The sequence below is a fragment of the Narcine bancroftii genome, chromosome 6 (genome assembly GCF_036971445.1).
Source record: "Narcine bancroftii isolate sNarBan1 chromosome 6, sNarBan1.hap1, whole genome shotgun sequence".
In the NCBI taxonomy this organism is placed as follows: domain Eukaryota; kingdom Metazoa; phylum Chordata; class Chondrichthyes; order Torpediniformes; family Narcinidae; genus Narcine; species Narcine bancroftii.
The window spans coordinates 32,163,339-32,180,975 of NC_091474.1; positions in this window are offsets into that span (position 1 = coordinate 32,163,339).

Sequence of the window (17,637 nt, forward strand, 5' to 3'; positions counted from 1 at the left end):
AAAGTAATACGAGCAAAACTTATTTTTTAATTTAATTTGGAGATCCAGCACAGTAAAAGGCCCTTCAGGGTCATGAGCCCATGCTTTAAAAAAAATTCCATGTGACCAATTAACTAGCCCATTATGTCTATGGAATATGGGAGTAAACCAGAGTAGCTGGAGGAAACCTTTGCTGGGAAAACGAAGAAACATCTTACAGACAGGGCCGGATTTGAACTGGGTTTCTGGCATTGCAATAGGAGTGTGTCAACCATATACAGAGAAGTGTAGAGTGGCCAAATTTTGTTAGAGGAAAGGAATCTCATGCTTTGCTTGTATAGGCCAGGTCGATGCAAGAAAATTAGACAGCAGGTGCCTTGATGAATGGTAAGACAAGCAAAGCATCTCTTTGAGATGACCAATTAAGACACTGGAGAAGCTTCATTAATTAATATGTTTTTGACATGTCAGAGTCTTGAGAAATATTGGAATGAAGTATTTCAAACTTTCTATGCACTTTTTAAAGTTAATTTTATAACTAATCTCTCAACTGCTTTATTTGCAATGGTATTGTTGGGGAGAGTGACATAACTTTTTATACCTAATCCCGCAACTGCTTTATTTGCAATGGTATTGTTGGGGAGAGTGACATAACTTTTTATAACTAATCCCACAACTGCTTTATTTGCAATGGTATTGTTGGGGAGAGTGACATAACTTTAATTGCATCTGAGTTGCATGTATTAGCTTTTATTTCTTTTTCTCTTTCTTTTATTTTATTTATTCCGAGGTAGGTGCTCAGATGCAGGGACCTAATCATACTCATTGGCTACGTGATGTCATGTCACCTTTAAACTTAGAGATTTTAGTTTGCGATTTGAATTCAAAATTTCAAACACAGTTGGGACCCTTTTGAAATACTTTTATAATCATCGATTTGTTATGAATGTAGAACTATTGACTTTCCCTTTTTAATAATCAAATATCAATTCAATACCGTTTGTTTGATTAAAATGTGGGGTACCTTGGATGAAATGATTGGATTGAAATTTTTGGATGTGAAATTTCAATGTTAATAGAAATATTGAAAAATGAAACTCTGAGACAGAACTCAGAATAGACTAAGTCAATTAATTGATAATTCAGTGCAGAAGGAGTCATTTAAAAAAAGCATTGGGACATTGATAAACAAAAGCAAGGAAAGAAATATTAAAATAATTTAAATCTGAGTGGCACTCTGACATGGCAAGTAGAACTACTGCCTCACAGTTCCAGTGACCCAGACCCCTGTGTGGAATTTTCAAATTCTTCCTGTGACTGCATGGTTTCCCTCGGGTGCTTTGTTTTCCTCCCACAACTCAAGAGACCTGTGAGTAAGTAGGTAAGGTGCCCTTAGTGTGCAGACAGAATCTGGTGTGAGCTGATCAAACCATGGGGATGATAAAAATGGGATTAACGTAGGATTAATGTGGTGGGCACTTGATGGTCAGTGCAGACTCAGAGGGCCAAAAGGCCAAGCTTTCAGGCTGTATAATTCTATGGTCTTATGACACTTTGAAAATCTCCTAAAACACTTATCATTTTGATAAAATAACCCCCTACTTAATTGGGGGCAGCACAGTTAACACAACGCTATTATAGCCCAGCAAACCAGGTTCAAGTCCAGAACCGTCTATAAGGAGTTTCTGCATTCTCTCATGTCTATTTGGGTTTTTCTTGGATGCCCTGGTTTTGTCCTATGCTTTAAAAAAAATAGGGTTGTAGGTTAATTGGGTGTAATTGGGCAGCCTGGGCTGGTGAGCTGGAAGGGCCTGTTACCGTGCTATACGTCTAATTTAATTTAAATAACATTTCTGGGTAAGTGAAATTGATTGGTAGTCAATAACAATGATCACATTGTTAAAATAATGCATATTGTTAATTACCAGACTTAAACTTCAATGATAAATTTATTAGAAAGCTAATGTTCTTATACATCAATCAAAAGAAACTCATTGGAAAATTATTGATTCTACTTTTGCAAAACTAATAGCAGAATGGCTTAAATAGGCCAACAACCCTATAATGATTTAATGCAATCTGTCCCCAGACTGAGGGTTAGAAAGTGCTCAGAATATTAAAGAAGGCTTGCATCATTCAGTACCACTGCTTTTTCAATAACATTTGACTCAAAAATTTTAAATGCTTGGGATATTAATATATTAACAAACTAGAAATTAATTAGAAATGGTTAAACACTAGTGAACCAATCAAATTAGTCTCTACATATTTCCACTTAAAGGATATCCCATTTATTAAGTATACTATAACGTCATCTGCAAATAGACTGATTTTATATTCCTTCTCTTTTATTTTTATCCCTCTTATTTTATTTTCTGTTCTTATCAGTTCTGCCAGTGGTTCTATAGCTAATGCGAACAGTGAGGGAGATAGTGAACATCCCTGCCCAGTGATCTGCTTAATTTAAATTGGTTTGATATATATCCATTTACTGCCAATGGTCCCTTATATAATGCTTTAATCCAATTAATATATTTCTCTGGTAGGTTGAATTTCTGTAGTACTTCGAAAAAATAATTCCATTCTATTCTGTCAAAGGCTTTTTGACAGTAATATCAATAAAAGAATTACATAAGAAATTGAAGGAATATGGAGAAAGATCAACGCAAATAAAAGTGAAGCAATGCCAATGAATAATGCGGATTTCACAAAATTTAAGAAAGAATCACCATTTAGATGGCAAACACAAGCAATTCGATACCTAGGTATACAACTAGATAATGATCTCGGCCATCTATACAAACTAAATTATCAGCCATTAATGAAAAAATTACAAGACGACTTAGAGCACTGAAAAGACTTACCACTAACACTGATAGGAAGGGTAAACTGTATTAAAATGAATATCTTCCCAAGGATACAATATCTATTTCAATCATTACCAATTCACGTAACAGAGAAATTCTTCAAGGAGCTAAAGAAAATAATAAGGAAATTCTTATGGGAAGGCGGAAAACCGAGGATAGCGCTAGATAAATTAACAGAATGGTACAAACAAGGGGGCTTACAGCTACCAAACTTTAAGAATTATTACAGAGCAGCACAATTAAGATACCTATCAGATTTTTATCAAACAAGGGAAAAACCAGATTGGACCAGATTAGAGCGGATAAAATAGGGGAGAATGTACCTGAACATATGCTATATAAGTGGGATGAAAAATTGGTGCAACACAGGAATTCACCAGTACTGCACCATCTGCTCAACATTTGGAAGAAGATTCACGTAGAAAGGAATAAAATAAATTATCAACTACCAAAATTAATATTGATGCAAAATCAACTAATCCCTTTCACAATAGATAACCTTTCCTTTAAAGAATGGGAGAGAAAAGGGATCAAAAAATAGAAAATAGTTTTTCGGGAAATAAATTATTATCTTTTGAACAAATGAAGGACAAATATGGAATAACTCACGATACAAATGTTTGCATACCACCAACTGAAAACCTACTTGAAGGACAAATTGGAAAGTAGTCTGAGATTACCAGAAGGAAGCAATTCTGAATATGTGATTACAGACACAATGATAATTAAAAGATTTATAACAAACATGTACATCAAACTGCAAGAAAAGGAGAACGAGGAAACAAGCTGTAAACCTAAACAAAAGTGGGAACAAGATCTAAACAGGATATTTTCAGGTAAGGATGTAAATGAAAAATGGAGGATATTCAAAAAAGAAATTTTGAGGGTACAGAGTAGATATGTCCCAGTGAAAGGGAAAGGCTGGAAGTCAAAGGGAGGCTTGGTTTTCGAGGAATATTGGAAATTTGGTTAGGAGAAAAAGGGAGGTGTACAAGAGGTATAAAGAGCAGGGGGTTGAGAATTTGAAGGAGGACTACAAGAAGTGTAGAAGGAATCTTAAATTAGAAAGGCCAAAAAAAGGCACGAAGAGGCTTTGGCAGACAGAGTAAAAATAAATCCACAGGGTTTCTATAGGTACATTAAAAGTAAAAGATTAGTGAGGGATATAATTGGACCCCTTGTAGATAGCGAGGGTAGGCTGAGTGAGAAGTCAGAGGAAATGGGGGAAATTTTGAATGATTTCTTTGCCTCAGTAATCACTAGGGAAAAAAATAATGAACCAGTTGAAGTAAAGAAAAATAGTGGGGAGGTCATGAAGCATATAAGGATAACCGAGGAGGTAGTGATGGCTGTGTTGAAAAAGATAAAGGTGGATAAATCTCCGGGACCAGACAAAATATTCCCAAGGACACTCAGGGAGGCTTGTGGACAGATAGTGGGGCCATTAACAGAGATATTTAGGATGTCACTGGCCACGGGGGTAGTGCCAAAGGATTGGAGGGTGGCGCATGTGGTTCCGCTGTTTAAGAAGGGGTCCAAATGGAAACCTGGGAATTATAGGCCCGTGAGTCTGACGTCTGTGGTGGGCAAGTTGATGGAAAGTGTTCTGAGGGATGGTATTTACAAATATTTGGAGGTACAGGGATTGATAGGGAGTAATCAGTATGGTTTTGTCAGGGGTAGATCATGCTTGACAAACCTGATTGAGTTTTTTGAGGGGGTTACACAAAAGGTTGATGAAGGGAAAGCTGTGGATGTTGTCTATTTAGACCTTAGTAAAGCTTTTGACAAAGTTCCCCACAGGAGGTTAGGAAAAAAGGTGGAGGCATTAGGTATAAATAAGGAGGTAGTGAAATGAATTCAGCAATGGTTGGATGGGAGGTGTCAGAGAGTAGTGGTGGAAAATTGTTTGACAATTGGAGGCTGGTGACTAGTGATCCTGGGTCCACTATTGTTTGTTATATATATATTAACAATCTGGAAGTAGGGGTGGAGAATTGGATAAGCAAGTTTGTGGATGATACAAAGATTGGTGGTGTTGTGGACAGTGAGGAAGATTACCGTAGATTAAAAGGTGATTTAGGAAGGCTGGAGGTGTGGGCTGAGAAATGGCTGATGGAATTTAATACAGATAAGTGTGAGGTGTTACATTTTGGAAAGGCAAATCTAAATAGATCATATGCATTAAATGGTAGGCTATTGAGATGTGCAGAGCAACAAAGGGATTTAGGAGTGATGGTAAATAGTACCCTCAAGGCTGATACTCAGGTAGATGGTGTGGTGAAGAAGGCATTTGGAATGTTGGCCTTCATATTCGGAGTATTGAATTCAAGAGTAGGGAGGTTATGATAAAATTGTACAAGGCATTGGTGAGGCCAAATTTGGAGTACTGTGTACAGTTTTGGTCACCAAATTATAGGAAAGATATAAACAAAATAGAAAGAATGCAGAGAAGGTTCATGAGAATGTTGACAGGATTTCAAGGTTTGAGTTACAGGGAAAGGTTGTGCAGACGAGGGCTTTTTTTCTCTGGAGCGTAGAAGATTGAGGGGGGACTTGATAGAGGTGTTTAAGATTTTAAAAGGGACAGACAGAGTAAATATGGATAGGCTTTTTCAATTAAGAGTGGGGGAGATTCAAACTAGAGGGCATGGTTTAAGATTGAGGGGGGAAAATTATAAGGGGAACATGAAGGGAAATTTCTTTACACAAAGGGTGGTAGGGATGTAGAATGAGCTTCCGGCAGATGTGGTTGAGGCGGGATCATTGGTTACATTTAAGGATAGACTGGATCGTTACATGGAGAGGAGAGGACTGGAGGGGTATGGACCGGATGCTGATCAGTGGGACTAGGAGGATGGGGATTTGTTATGGCATGGACTAGTAGGGCCAAACTGGCCTGTTCTGTGCTGTAAGTGGTTATATGGTTATAAAGATAAAAATGAAACATGGGAGAAGTTATGCTCCGGAACTATGAGAAATACAATAAACACGAGGTTACACATGATACAATATAATTGGTTACACAGGCTATACATCACACCCCAAAAGTTAAACAAATGGGACCCAACAGTATCAGACAGATGTTTTAGTTGTAAGAAGGAAACGGGAACAACAATACATGCAATTTGGGCATGTGAGAAAGTAGAAAAATTTTGGGAAGCTTTAAACCAGGTATTAAATAAAATCACAAAAAGCAACATACCAAAAAATCCAGAGATCTTTCTTCTAAGTAATATAAGAAGTAAAGAACTTGGACTCGATTTGGATGGAGCACAAAAAAGATTTATTCTGATAGCCTTAGCTGTAGCAAAAAAAATGTATTATGTCAACCTGGAAATTAGAAGATAACCTGAGAATACAGCAATGGTACATAGAAATGAATAAATGTATTCCATTGGAAAAAAATAACATATAATTTAAGAAATAACATCACAGTATTCGAACAAATTTGGGAACCTAACATGGAACACAACAAAGAAGTCCTACTACGGACCTCCACCACCTAAAATGACAGAAGGAGAAGACAACGAAATGAATTGACCCAGTATGTAAAAGTAGAAGACACATTTTCTTGTTTATTTTCATTGTGTGACGACATTGTTTAACGGGTTTAATGTATCATATAGATTGAACGTTGAGTGAATGGGGGGGGGGGATGAGGGAAGGGAGGGGGAAAAAGGGGAGAAAATGACACTGTGTTTATTCAAGAGGGAAATGTCTGTGTGTATTTTGGTCTGTATGGTTCATAGAGTGAAAAATAACTTTTTTTTTTAAAAAAAAAGGATACTCCATTTATTGTGAAGAATTTTGCTTGAATTAGCAAATGCATCAAATTTTAGTCAACCTGAGCTGAAATTTCAGTATTCTCGGTCAAACTCCTCAAAATTTCTGCACAGAAATGAGTCCATGAGATAACGTAAACTGGGTGAAATATAGTTTCGGAAAGTTGGCTTGCTGATAGAAGGGATGAATTTGCTTACATCAGTTTTCAACGGTGAAGAGAAATGAATTGGAATGTTTGATTTTTTTTGTTTAGATTTCATTGGTTATTTCAATATTGAGGAAAGTTGCTAATTTTGAAAACTAATTTAAGATCTAAAGTATGACCCCAAGGAGTTTTAAACTGCACATTACCCTGGTAGAAATAATCACTTTTTAAGATCCTAATTGAAAGATGATCCAGCTCCTGATTTTTCTTTTCCCTTTGTCTGATCTCATGGGTGTGGTGGAAACATCCAAATTGTGCTTTACAAGGCAAATTCCTACAATATTTCATTTTAGGCAGTTAATTTATGATCTATGGTATGTAGGTTTCTTTACTTTGCAAATAATGAGTGGAGTATATTTGTTGCACACTGCTCAGAGCTCATCCCTGTGTATTCCCAAGGATCATTAATATCGGGAGAAGCTTTATGCAATACCAGCTCACTGTTGACAAATCCTGTAGAAGAACATTATGAATAAAATGGTTATGACCAGGTAGTCAAAACATGACGCGAGACTTGAAAGATGATATTTTCTTATGCTTAAAATATCGATTACTTAGATTTATAGCAATAAAACATGGGTTTGTTATATGGTCTTCATTAGAAGCCTTAGATTGAAGAGTGGAATAGTTTGAGTTCACTTGTCACTGAACTACTTCATTATGTAAACTGAAAATATTTTAATAAAAATAACTTTTCAGTTCATTTATTTTCCTGGACATATGCAAATGTACAACATAAATATTATGTTGAACTCTGATAAGCAGAACCACATGTAATGTGAATAAAGACAGCAACAACATGATAGAAATACTTCATTTTAGTAACTTTAAGTTACATTGTATATACTTCTAACTGTACGTAATTTAGAATGATTATCATGTGGTAACTTGGTTAATAATATCTATGGATAGAAGCTCAGGCAACATGCAGGCTGATGTTTCAGAAGACGCAATCTTTCAGAAAGACTGGTAGGTTTCATAGTTGACCAATGTCAAATGTGGAAAGAAAACACAAGTATTGCTTGTGGAGAAACCAAAGCAAGAAGAGCGGAACAAAAGTAACAGACAAATATATTTTTATTGCTGAAAAATCCTGCAAATTAAAAATGCAGCAGATAGTTGGGTTGAGTTCTGGAAGATACAGGAAATTCATGTCAGGCTGTGGAAATATTATACATTTGGTGGTGACCATTGTTGATTGCTCCATTTGAGTGAAGATAACCGTGTTGCATCACATTAAATACTTCCATGTCGACTTAATCGGATGCAGTTTATAAACACAATCAAGAGAAAAAGGCAGAATGGTTCACATCAGACTTGCATTGGTGCGACTGTGATCTTTGTTTCTCTGATCCAGCACACACCTACTACAAGTAGGTGGGAGATGGAAAAGAAGACAAAAACTTCAGTTACATGGAGAATATAATCTTGAGGTTTTTCTTTGTCCCTCTCTCTATCCTTTGCCTCAAGTAAATGATAACCAAGAAGCCAATGAATGGGAGATGCATTCATTATTGTCCTACCTGCCTTACCTACATTAATGCTGGCTCTAGTGAAGAATTCTTTGGTTTTCTTTGAATATCAGCTGAGAGAGTTTACATAATGCCCAAAATGGAAATTTTTACAATGGAATAAAAGCCCTGGTATCTGGGTTTGCTAGCTGCCGGATAAGTGAATTTTCCAGTTGCTTGAGGTTGTGTGTTGCACGATTGGCAAACTAACGGTGAGGCCCACTAATTTTAAACTTTTGTATTTTTACCTATGCATTTTCTACATTTTTTTTTGCTGCTTGCTTGAGACTGCCAGTTGCTTGAATTCTGGATAACAGGGGTTTTACTGTCTTTCTACCCCTCTTAATTTCATATTCGCTGTTCAAGATTATATGAAAAGTTAGCTTCTATTTTTATCTGTGTGATATTTATATGTAGCCACAAACGAGCCTGCAGCTGACGTGGACTTTTACCCCCTCCATAAATCTTCGTCCGCGAAGCCAAGCCAAAGAAGACTGCATGTAATATTTGAACATTTTCTGTCCAACAGCACATGATGTGCTAAAATATTTTGACTTTAATCCACAAATATCATATTTACTTGGAAAAGGTCCCAGTGCTGACATATTTCTAAAATGAGGAAAACCTTGTTAGAAGTAATTGTTCAACATTTATATTTGTACATTCACACCTATCCTGTATCTTTTTTATTTTATTTATTTCCTGGAAATAAATTTCTGCTGCCTGGAATTTTAGCTAGGTATTTTAATTTATATACTTTATTTTTCTTTTTCAATCTTTTTATTGGTTTTAACATAGGCAAAATACATAGGTACATAGGGTAACAACAATAAAGTAAATTCATATCGAGTTACAACACTCAAACAACAATGAACAACGTACATATATACCCATGTTATTAAATAGAAAAAAGGGAAAGAGGAAAAAAAAATGTATTCCTAAACTAAGAATCAAATCCCACCCTATGAGGGCAGCTAGCCAAGTTAAGGAGTCCACGACTAATAATAATAGCTATGGGGTAATGAGAAAAAAACAAAAACAATTATTCTACAAGTTTTGAAAGTACAGTAAAAATCTGATTATCCAAAATGGTCAGGACTGGGCCTATGTCGGATAAACGTTTTTTTTGGAGAACTGGTCATTTTTTAAAAACAGCCCAGAAGCAACAGCAAATCACTTGTAACAGTGTTTAACTACAACAAACAACAAGGGAAGGATTTTTAAACATTAAAATATTTAATTCTCACCCAAAAAATGCTGGGTATCACCGGGACCTACCCACTGAGGGCCACGCTGCTACTGGCAGCCTGAGGTCCCTGTTTCCGCCGACAGTCTAATGTTCCTGGCCAGTTTGGCACCAAAAATTGATTCTGATTGAAGATTTTAGAGTATCCGATTTCAGATAATTGGAGTTGTACTGTAAATGAGAAAAGGACCCCAAAGAGAAAGAAAGTTAAGATCCATTGCAGTATAGAACAATTTTTTTTTCTAGAGAAAGACATGCTATCACATCCGACAACTATTGACAAAGAGTGGGGGGGGGGACAGCATCTTTTCATCTCAGCTAAATGGCCCTTCTAGCAATGAGGGAAACAAACACTTCCTCAAACATATGATTGTGAAAAAGTCAATATTAAATCTATTGGCCCAGACACTCCAAAAATAGTAATAACAGAGCTAGTAATAGTTAATATTAAGGAAGAAGGATATTCTTTCTTTGGCTTGGCTTCGCTGACGAAGATTTATGGAGGGGGTAAAAAGTCCACGTCAGCTGCAGGCTCGTTTGTGGCTGACAAGTCCGATGCGGGACAGGCAGACACAATTGCAGCGGTTGCAAGGGAAAATTGGTTGGTTGGGGTTGGGTGTTGGGTTTTTCCTCCTTTGCCTTTTGTCAGTGAGGTGGGCTCTGCGGTCTTCTTCAAAGGAGGTTGCTGCCCGCCAAACTGTGAGGCGCCAAGATGCACGGTTTGAGGCGTTATCAGCCCACTGGCGGTGGTCAATGTGGCAGGCACCAAGAGATTTCTTTAGGCAGTCCTTGTACCTTTTCTTTGGTGCACCTCTGTCACGGTGGCCAGTGGAGAGCTCGCCATATAACAGGATCTTGGGAAGGCGATGGTCCTCCATTCTGGAGACGTGACCCATCCAGTGCAGCTGGATCTTCAGCAGCGTGGACTTGATGCTGTCGACCTCTGCCATCTCGAGTACTTCAACGTTAGGGGTGTAAGCGCTCCAATGGATGTTGAGGATGGAGCGGAGACAACGCTGGTGGAAGCGTTCTAGGAGCCGTAGGTTATTAAGGAAGAAGGATATAGCCATGATACAAAGTACCTTCCTCAGTTATGCATTTATCACATTTAGAAGAGATGTTAGGATAAGATTTAACTAACCGAACCTTGGAAAAATGTGCCTAATGGACTGCTTTAAATTGAGTGAATGACTTTTTAAAAAGTCTCTTACCAGGGTCTGCGGGGAGGAGTCGGCGTCGGAGGCGGCCATTGGTCGAGCCAGCGTACAGGAGAGTGTGAAGGGGTTAATTGGTAAAAGGCCAATAAATAAGAGGGACAGCGAGCGGCCCAGCGAGTGAGTGGCCCAGTGAAGGAGTGGGACTTCCAGGCTTTGGCTCATCAGGCTTCGGCGAAAGCAGGCGGAGAGAAAGCTAAGATAGTCTTCATTACTTCTTCATTGGGGTAAGGGATGAGTGTTAAGGCTGTGTGTTGTCGGGATGTGGGAGGTCCTGGAGTCTTCCAGACACCCGGATGTCCATATCTGCACTAGGTGTGTCGAGCTGCAGATTGTCAGGGACTGTGTTAGGGAACTAGAGCTGCAGCTCGATGACCTCAGGCTGGTTAGGGAAACAGAGGTAGTCATAGACAGGAGTTACAGCCAGGTGGTCACGCCAGGGCCACGGGAGGATGAAAGGTGGGTAACTGTTAGGAGAGGGACAAAAGAACGTAAGGTGCCAGAGACGAGCCCTGTGAATGTAACCCTCAGCAATAAGTACGCCTCTTTGAGCACTGTTGAGGGGGACATCAAGGTTGGGGGGAGTGACAGTGGCTGTGCCTCCGGCACGAGGTCGGCCCCTGTAGCTCAGAAAGGGAGGGAAAGGAAGAGGAGGGCAATTGTGGTAGGAGACTCCATAGTTAAGAGGACGGATAGGGGATTCTGCAGACGCAGCAAGGAGAACCGGATGGTGGTTTGCCTCCCTGGTGCCAGGGTCCGAGATGTTGCTGCTCGTGTCCCAGATATCCTAAAGTGGGAGGGACAGCAGCCAGAGGTCGTGGTACATGTAGGTACCAATGACATAGGGAGAATTAGAGAAGAGGTCCTAAAAAGTGAGTACAGGCAGTTAGGTAGGGAGTTAAAAAGAAGGACCGCAAAGGGGGTAATCTCTGGATTACTCCCTGTGCCACGTGACAGTGTGAATAGAAATAGAATGAGGTGGAGGATTAACACGTGGCTGAAGGGGTGGAGTAAGGGGCAGGGTTTTAAGTTTCTGGATAACTGGGACCTTTTTTGGGGGAGATGTGACCTGTACAGTAAGGACAGGTTACACTTAAATCCCAGGGGGACCAGAATCCTGGCAGAGGTATTTGCTAGGGCTACTCAGGATCCTTTAAACTAGAATGGTTGGGGGGAGGGAACAAAATAGTACAGAGCAGTAAGGAGAAGGTTAGAATGCAAACAAAGAAAGTTTGTAGTAAGTATTTGAATATGGATGGGCAGGTGATAGAGAAGGGAAATGCTCTGGAAGAAGATGAAGGGCAATTGGCAGGAAAAGTAAATAATGTTGTTCTTAAAGATGAGGGAAAACAGGGATTAAAAATTGGGAAATCCCTGAAATTCATATATTTTAATGCCAGGAGTATTGTAAAAAAGGTGGATGAGCTGAAGGTGTGGATTGATACTTGGAAGTATGATGTGGTAGCGATTAGTGAGACATGGTTGCAGGAGGGATGTGATTGGCAACTGAATATCCCTGGGTTTCGTTGTTTTAGGTGTGATAGAGTCGGAGGGGCAAGAGGAGGTGGGGTTGCATTGCTTGTCAGGGAAAATATTATAGCAGTGCCTAGGAAGGATAGATTAGAGGGCACATCCACGGAGGCTATTTGGGTGGAACTGAGGAGTAGGAAAGGAGAGGTTACACTTGTAGGGGTGTATTATAGACCACCCGGAGGGGACCGAGACCTAGAGGAGCAAATCTGTAGGGAGATAGTAGATATTTGTGATAAGCACAGGGTTGTAATTATGGGAGATTTTAATTTTCCACATATAGATTGGGAAACACATTCTGTGAAAGGACTGGATGGGTTAGAGTTTGTGAAATGTGTGCAAGATAGTTTTTTACAACAATATGTAGAGGTGCCGACCAGAGAAGGAGCAGTGTTAGATCTACTGTTGGCAAATGGGATGGGTCAAGTGATGGAGGTTAGTGTTGGCGAGCACTTCGGGTCCAGTGATCATAATGCCATCAGCTTCAATGTCATTATGGAAAGAGAGAAATCAGGGCCAAGGATTGAGGTTTTTGATTGGGGAAAAGCTAGATTTGAGGAGATGCGAAAGGACTTGCAGGGTGTGCATTGGGAAATTTGTTTTATGGGCAGGATGTAGTAGAGAGATGGAAGTCTTTTAAAGATCAGATTGTGAGAGTGCAAAAGCTTTATGTTCCTGTTAGGTTAAAAGGAGGGGCAAAAGGTTTGAGAGAGCCGTGGTTTTCAAGGAATATTGGAAACTTGGTTCGAAGAAAAAGGGAGGCGTACATTAGAGATAAGAAGCATGGAGTTAAGGAGATGTTTGAAAGATACATTGAATGTAAGAGGAATCTTAAGAGAGGAATTAGGAAAGCTAAAAGAAGGTACGAGAAAACTATGGCAAGCAGGGTGAAAACTAATCCAAAAGAGTTCTACAAATATGTTAATGGTAAGAGGAAAGCTAGAGACAAAATTGGTCCCTTAGAAAATCAGAGTGTAAAACTGTGTGTGGAGCCTAGAGAAATGGGGGAGATACTGAACAGTTTCTTTTCTTCGGTATTCACTAAGGAGAAGGATATTGGGAGATGTGAGATAAAAAAAGCAAATTGGGTAAATATGGGGAATATAGAGATTACAAAAGGTGTAGTTTTAAGGCTTTTGAAGAATATAAAGGTAGATAAGTCTCCGGGACCAGACGGGATCTTCCCCAGGACATTGAGAGAAGTGAAGGAGGAAATAGCAGAGGCTCTGGCGGTAATTTTCCAAATGTCATTTGATATGGGGATAGTGCCGGAGGATTGGCGCATTGCGCATGTGGTTCCGTTATTTAAAAAGGGTTCAAGGAGGAAGCCTGGCAACTATCGGCCTGTAAGTTTGACGTCTGTGGTAGGTAAATTAATGGAGAAAATTCTTAGAGATAGTACTTATAAACATCTGGATAGACAGGGTCTGATCAGGAGCACTCAACATGGATTTGTGGGAGGAAGGTCATGTTTGACCAATCTGATTGAATTTTTTGAAGAGGTGACTAGGAATGTGGATGAGGGTAGCGTAGTGGATGTTGTCTATATGGACTTCAGTAAGGCCTTCGATAAGGTACCACATGGAAGGTTAGTTAGGAAGGTGCAGTCTTTAGGTATAAATTTTAAGATAGTCAAATGGATTGAACATTGGCTGAAAGGGAGAGGCCAGAGAGTGGTAGTGGATAATTGTCTGTCAGGTTGGAGGCCGGTGACCAGTGGTGTGCCTCAAGGGTCTGTATTGGGCCCATTGTTGTTCGTTATATACATTAATGATCTAGATGATGGGGTGGTGAATTGGATTAGTAAATATGCAGACGATACTAAGATAGGTGGAATAGTGGATAATGAAGAAGGTTTTCAAGGATTGCAGAGGGATTTGGGCTTCTTAGAAAAGTGGGCTGAAAAATGGCAGATGGAATTTAATGCTGATAAGTGTGAGGTGCTTCATTTTGGTAAGAAGAATCAGAATAGGACATATGTGGTAAATGGGAGAGCATTGAGGAATACAGAAGAGCAGAAAGATTTAGGAGTAACGGTACATCGTTCCCTGAAGGTAGAAACTCACGTGAATAGGGTGGTGAAAAAGGCTTTTAGTATGCTGGCCTTTATCAATCATTGCATGGAATATAGGAGTTGGGAGGTGATGTTGAGATTGTATTAGACGTTGGTGCGGCCTAATTTGGAGTTCTGTGTGCAGTTCTGGTCGCCTAATTATAGGAAGGATATAAACAGAGTGGAGAGAGTGCAGAGAAGGTTTAGCAGAATGTTGCCTGGGTTTAAGCATCTGGAGTATGGGGAGAGATTGGACAGATTGGGGCTTTATTCTTTGGAGCGTAGAAGGTTGAGAGGGGATTTGATAGAAGTATTTAAGATTATGAAAGGGATAGACAGAATGGATGTGGATAGACTATTTCCGTTAAGAGGAGGAAAGATTAAAACAAGAGGACATGAGTTAAGAATTAAGGGGCTGAGGTTTAGAGGTAACATGAGGGGGAACTTCTTTACTCAGAGAGTGGTAGCTGTGTGGAATGATCTTCCGGGAGAAATAGTGGCGGCGGAGTCAATTGTATTATTTAAGAAAAGGTTGGACAGGTATATGGATGAGAAGAAGATGGAGGGTTATGGGCATTGTGCAGGGAGGTGGGACTAGAAAGGGGTGTTTGGTTCGGTGCGGACTAGAAGGGCCTAATGGCCTGTTTCCGTGCTGTAATTGTTATGTTATGTTAAAAAGAGAAGGTAAGTGCACACGTTTCAGAATGGAATCCCATGTAGTTTCGCCAAATTGTTGTTGAAAGTCTTGTTCTCATATTTTCTTAATACCACCAGGGAATTATCTCTAGATCTTAAAATTAATTAATAAAGGGGTGAAAGCAATCCTTTATGATTAGGTTTAAAATTATATACTTTCCAAATAAGGTTAAGATCCAAGTCCCGGGGAAGCAACAATGTTAAAGACAGAGTTGTCCCACTTCTGTTTAATTTGGCTTTGGACCATTAGTAGTTACTTTTCTGCAATCGGCAGAGCTCTCTGGAATCTCTTGAGCTGGAAATACGCATAATGTGTTTCTCTGTGCTGATGATTCTCTGCTATACAAACCTGAACCTGACCATTAGATTCCACATATTTTGCTGCTTCTCAGTCAATCTGGTCAGCTTTCCTGCTATAAATTACATGCCGGAAGGGTTAAATATTCGTTTTGAACTCTTCCTGGTCCTTAGGTTCCTCTGTCCCTGTTAAATGTAACTATCTAGGCATTACTATTAATAAAAAGTTTAATAATTTGTTTAAGGAAAACTTCCTTACCCTACTGAATCATGTAAAGAAGTCCCTATCTCAATGGTCTCCTTTTTTAATTGGATGTGTTAATATGATCAAAATTTAAATTTTGCCAAAATTCTAAATATATTTCAAGCTGCACTTGTTTTTGTTCCTAAATCTTTTTTTCATTCCTTAGATTCCCTCATCTCTTTGTTTGCTTGGAAAAACAAGCACTCCCACCTCAAAAAAAACCTTCAAAATACTAAAACAAAATGGAGGTTTTGCATCTATTTTATTTTCACATTTGGAAATTACTATTTTAGCAAAGTTGTCCTGTCATTGTATGGTAATGAGAACAATCAGTCCACCAAAGAATAGTTTGGATTTGTAGTCAGGATACTGGCAGACAAATGATACAGAAGACCCCAGTTAGCCAATCCAAAGTATTTCCAATGGATCCCCGCCAGCACATGAAATGTAATGATTAACCTGTGCCACTTGGCACACTGAATAAAAGAATGACAAAAAAAACTGATCATAAAGGTCCAAGTAAAATAAACAAGTTCTAAATAGATATTTGATGTTTAGACTATTAATTAAATATTTTAATATAATCTGGTCAAAAAGACAGTCACAAGGATTGATCTTTATTGATATTTGCAACAAGACTGTTATCGTTGCTAATATTGTTGAACTTGGCAAAGATCTGTCAAGCTTTTTGTGTTTATATTACCAACATGGCCTTCAAACCATGATGTTGAAGCATTATTTCTGTGTGCTGTGGCTTTAGAAATAATATTTTGATTGGATTTAATTCTTAATCGCTCTGCTACATTTGGAATCTTCAAAACAGAATTTGGGTGCAGCAGGTTTGTCAACTGGAAACCTAAATCAATATTACAATTTTAAAAGTTGGCTATAAAGTTATTATAAACTTTCCAAATCAATTACTTTAAAATGTAAAATGGCAGAAACCTCTTTACTTTTATTTATACGGGTATTCAATCCTTTATCATGAACCCTTGGGGACAGTGAATTCTGAATTTCGGATTTTTCCGGATTTCAGAAAGCCAGATTTAAACCCACCCAAATTGTGCTGCTGTCTCCCCCTAGCCCCCCCTTGGCCACTCGACTCACGCTGCCTGTCTCCCCACCTCACCAGTCTCCCGGCAGCCTGACTCGCGCTGCCGCCTCTCTCCTCATTTGCCGGATTTTGGAGCTTTCTGGATTTTAGATGTCTGGATAAAGGATCATGTGTGTACCTGTAGAAATAAAAACTCAGAAGCAGTGATCCTTGAGAAGGACTATGATGGATGGGCTTTATTTGGTGGTTCACAAAAGTTTTGGCTGACACTTGAGTACAGTAACAAGGACTGCTCCATTGTCAAAGGTGCTGTAAATGTAAAGTTAGTAAGAGTTTTGGAAAAGATTAGTGTAATTCATAGAAATTAATGGAGAGATTAATTCCTTGGAGTCAACTTAACGTGACCTATTGTGGACATACAACATCTCCTTACTTGTTAGGAAGGTCCAACAGTGAATGCACATCCAGAGAAGACTGAAGCAGGCAAGGCTACCAGCCACCACCCTGTCAACCTTCTACAGTATGTCTATTGAGAGTGTCTTGGTCGGCTGCATCACAATGTTGTGAAGTAGCTGTAGAGAATTTGAATGGAGGTCAATCTACAGGACCATAAGCATAGCAGAGAGGATCACTGGGCTCTCCCTGTCCCGCCTCCGCCCCCGCCCCCAGACATCCCCCCATCGATCTATCAGGATTGTTGTCAGAAGAGGGCATGCACAATTCGAGGAGCCCTTCCACTGTACACAGAGCATCTTTCAAAAAGAGATACAGAAGTATCAGAGACGGCACCACCAGGCTGAGAAACAGCTTCATCCTGGGGCGGTGACCATGCTGAACGATCAAAGGAACTGCTCACACCAACCTTCCGAGACTCTCATATTCATGAAACAATGTTTATTTATTTATTTTTATACCTATATATTTGTTCTGAGTATGTATTTTTTGTCTGTATGTG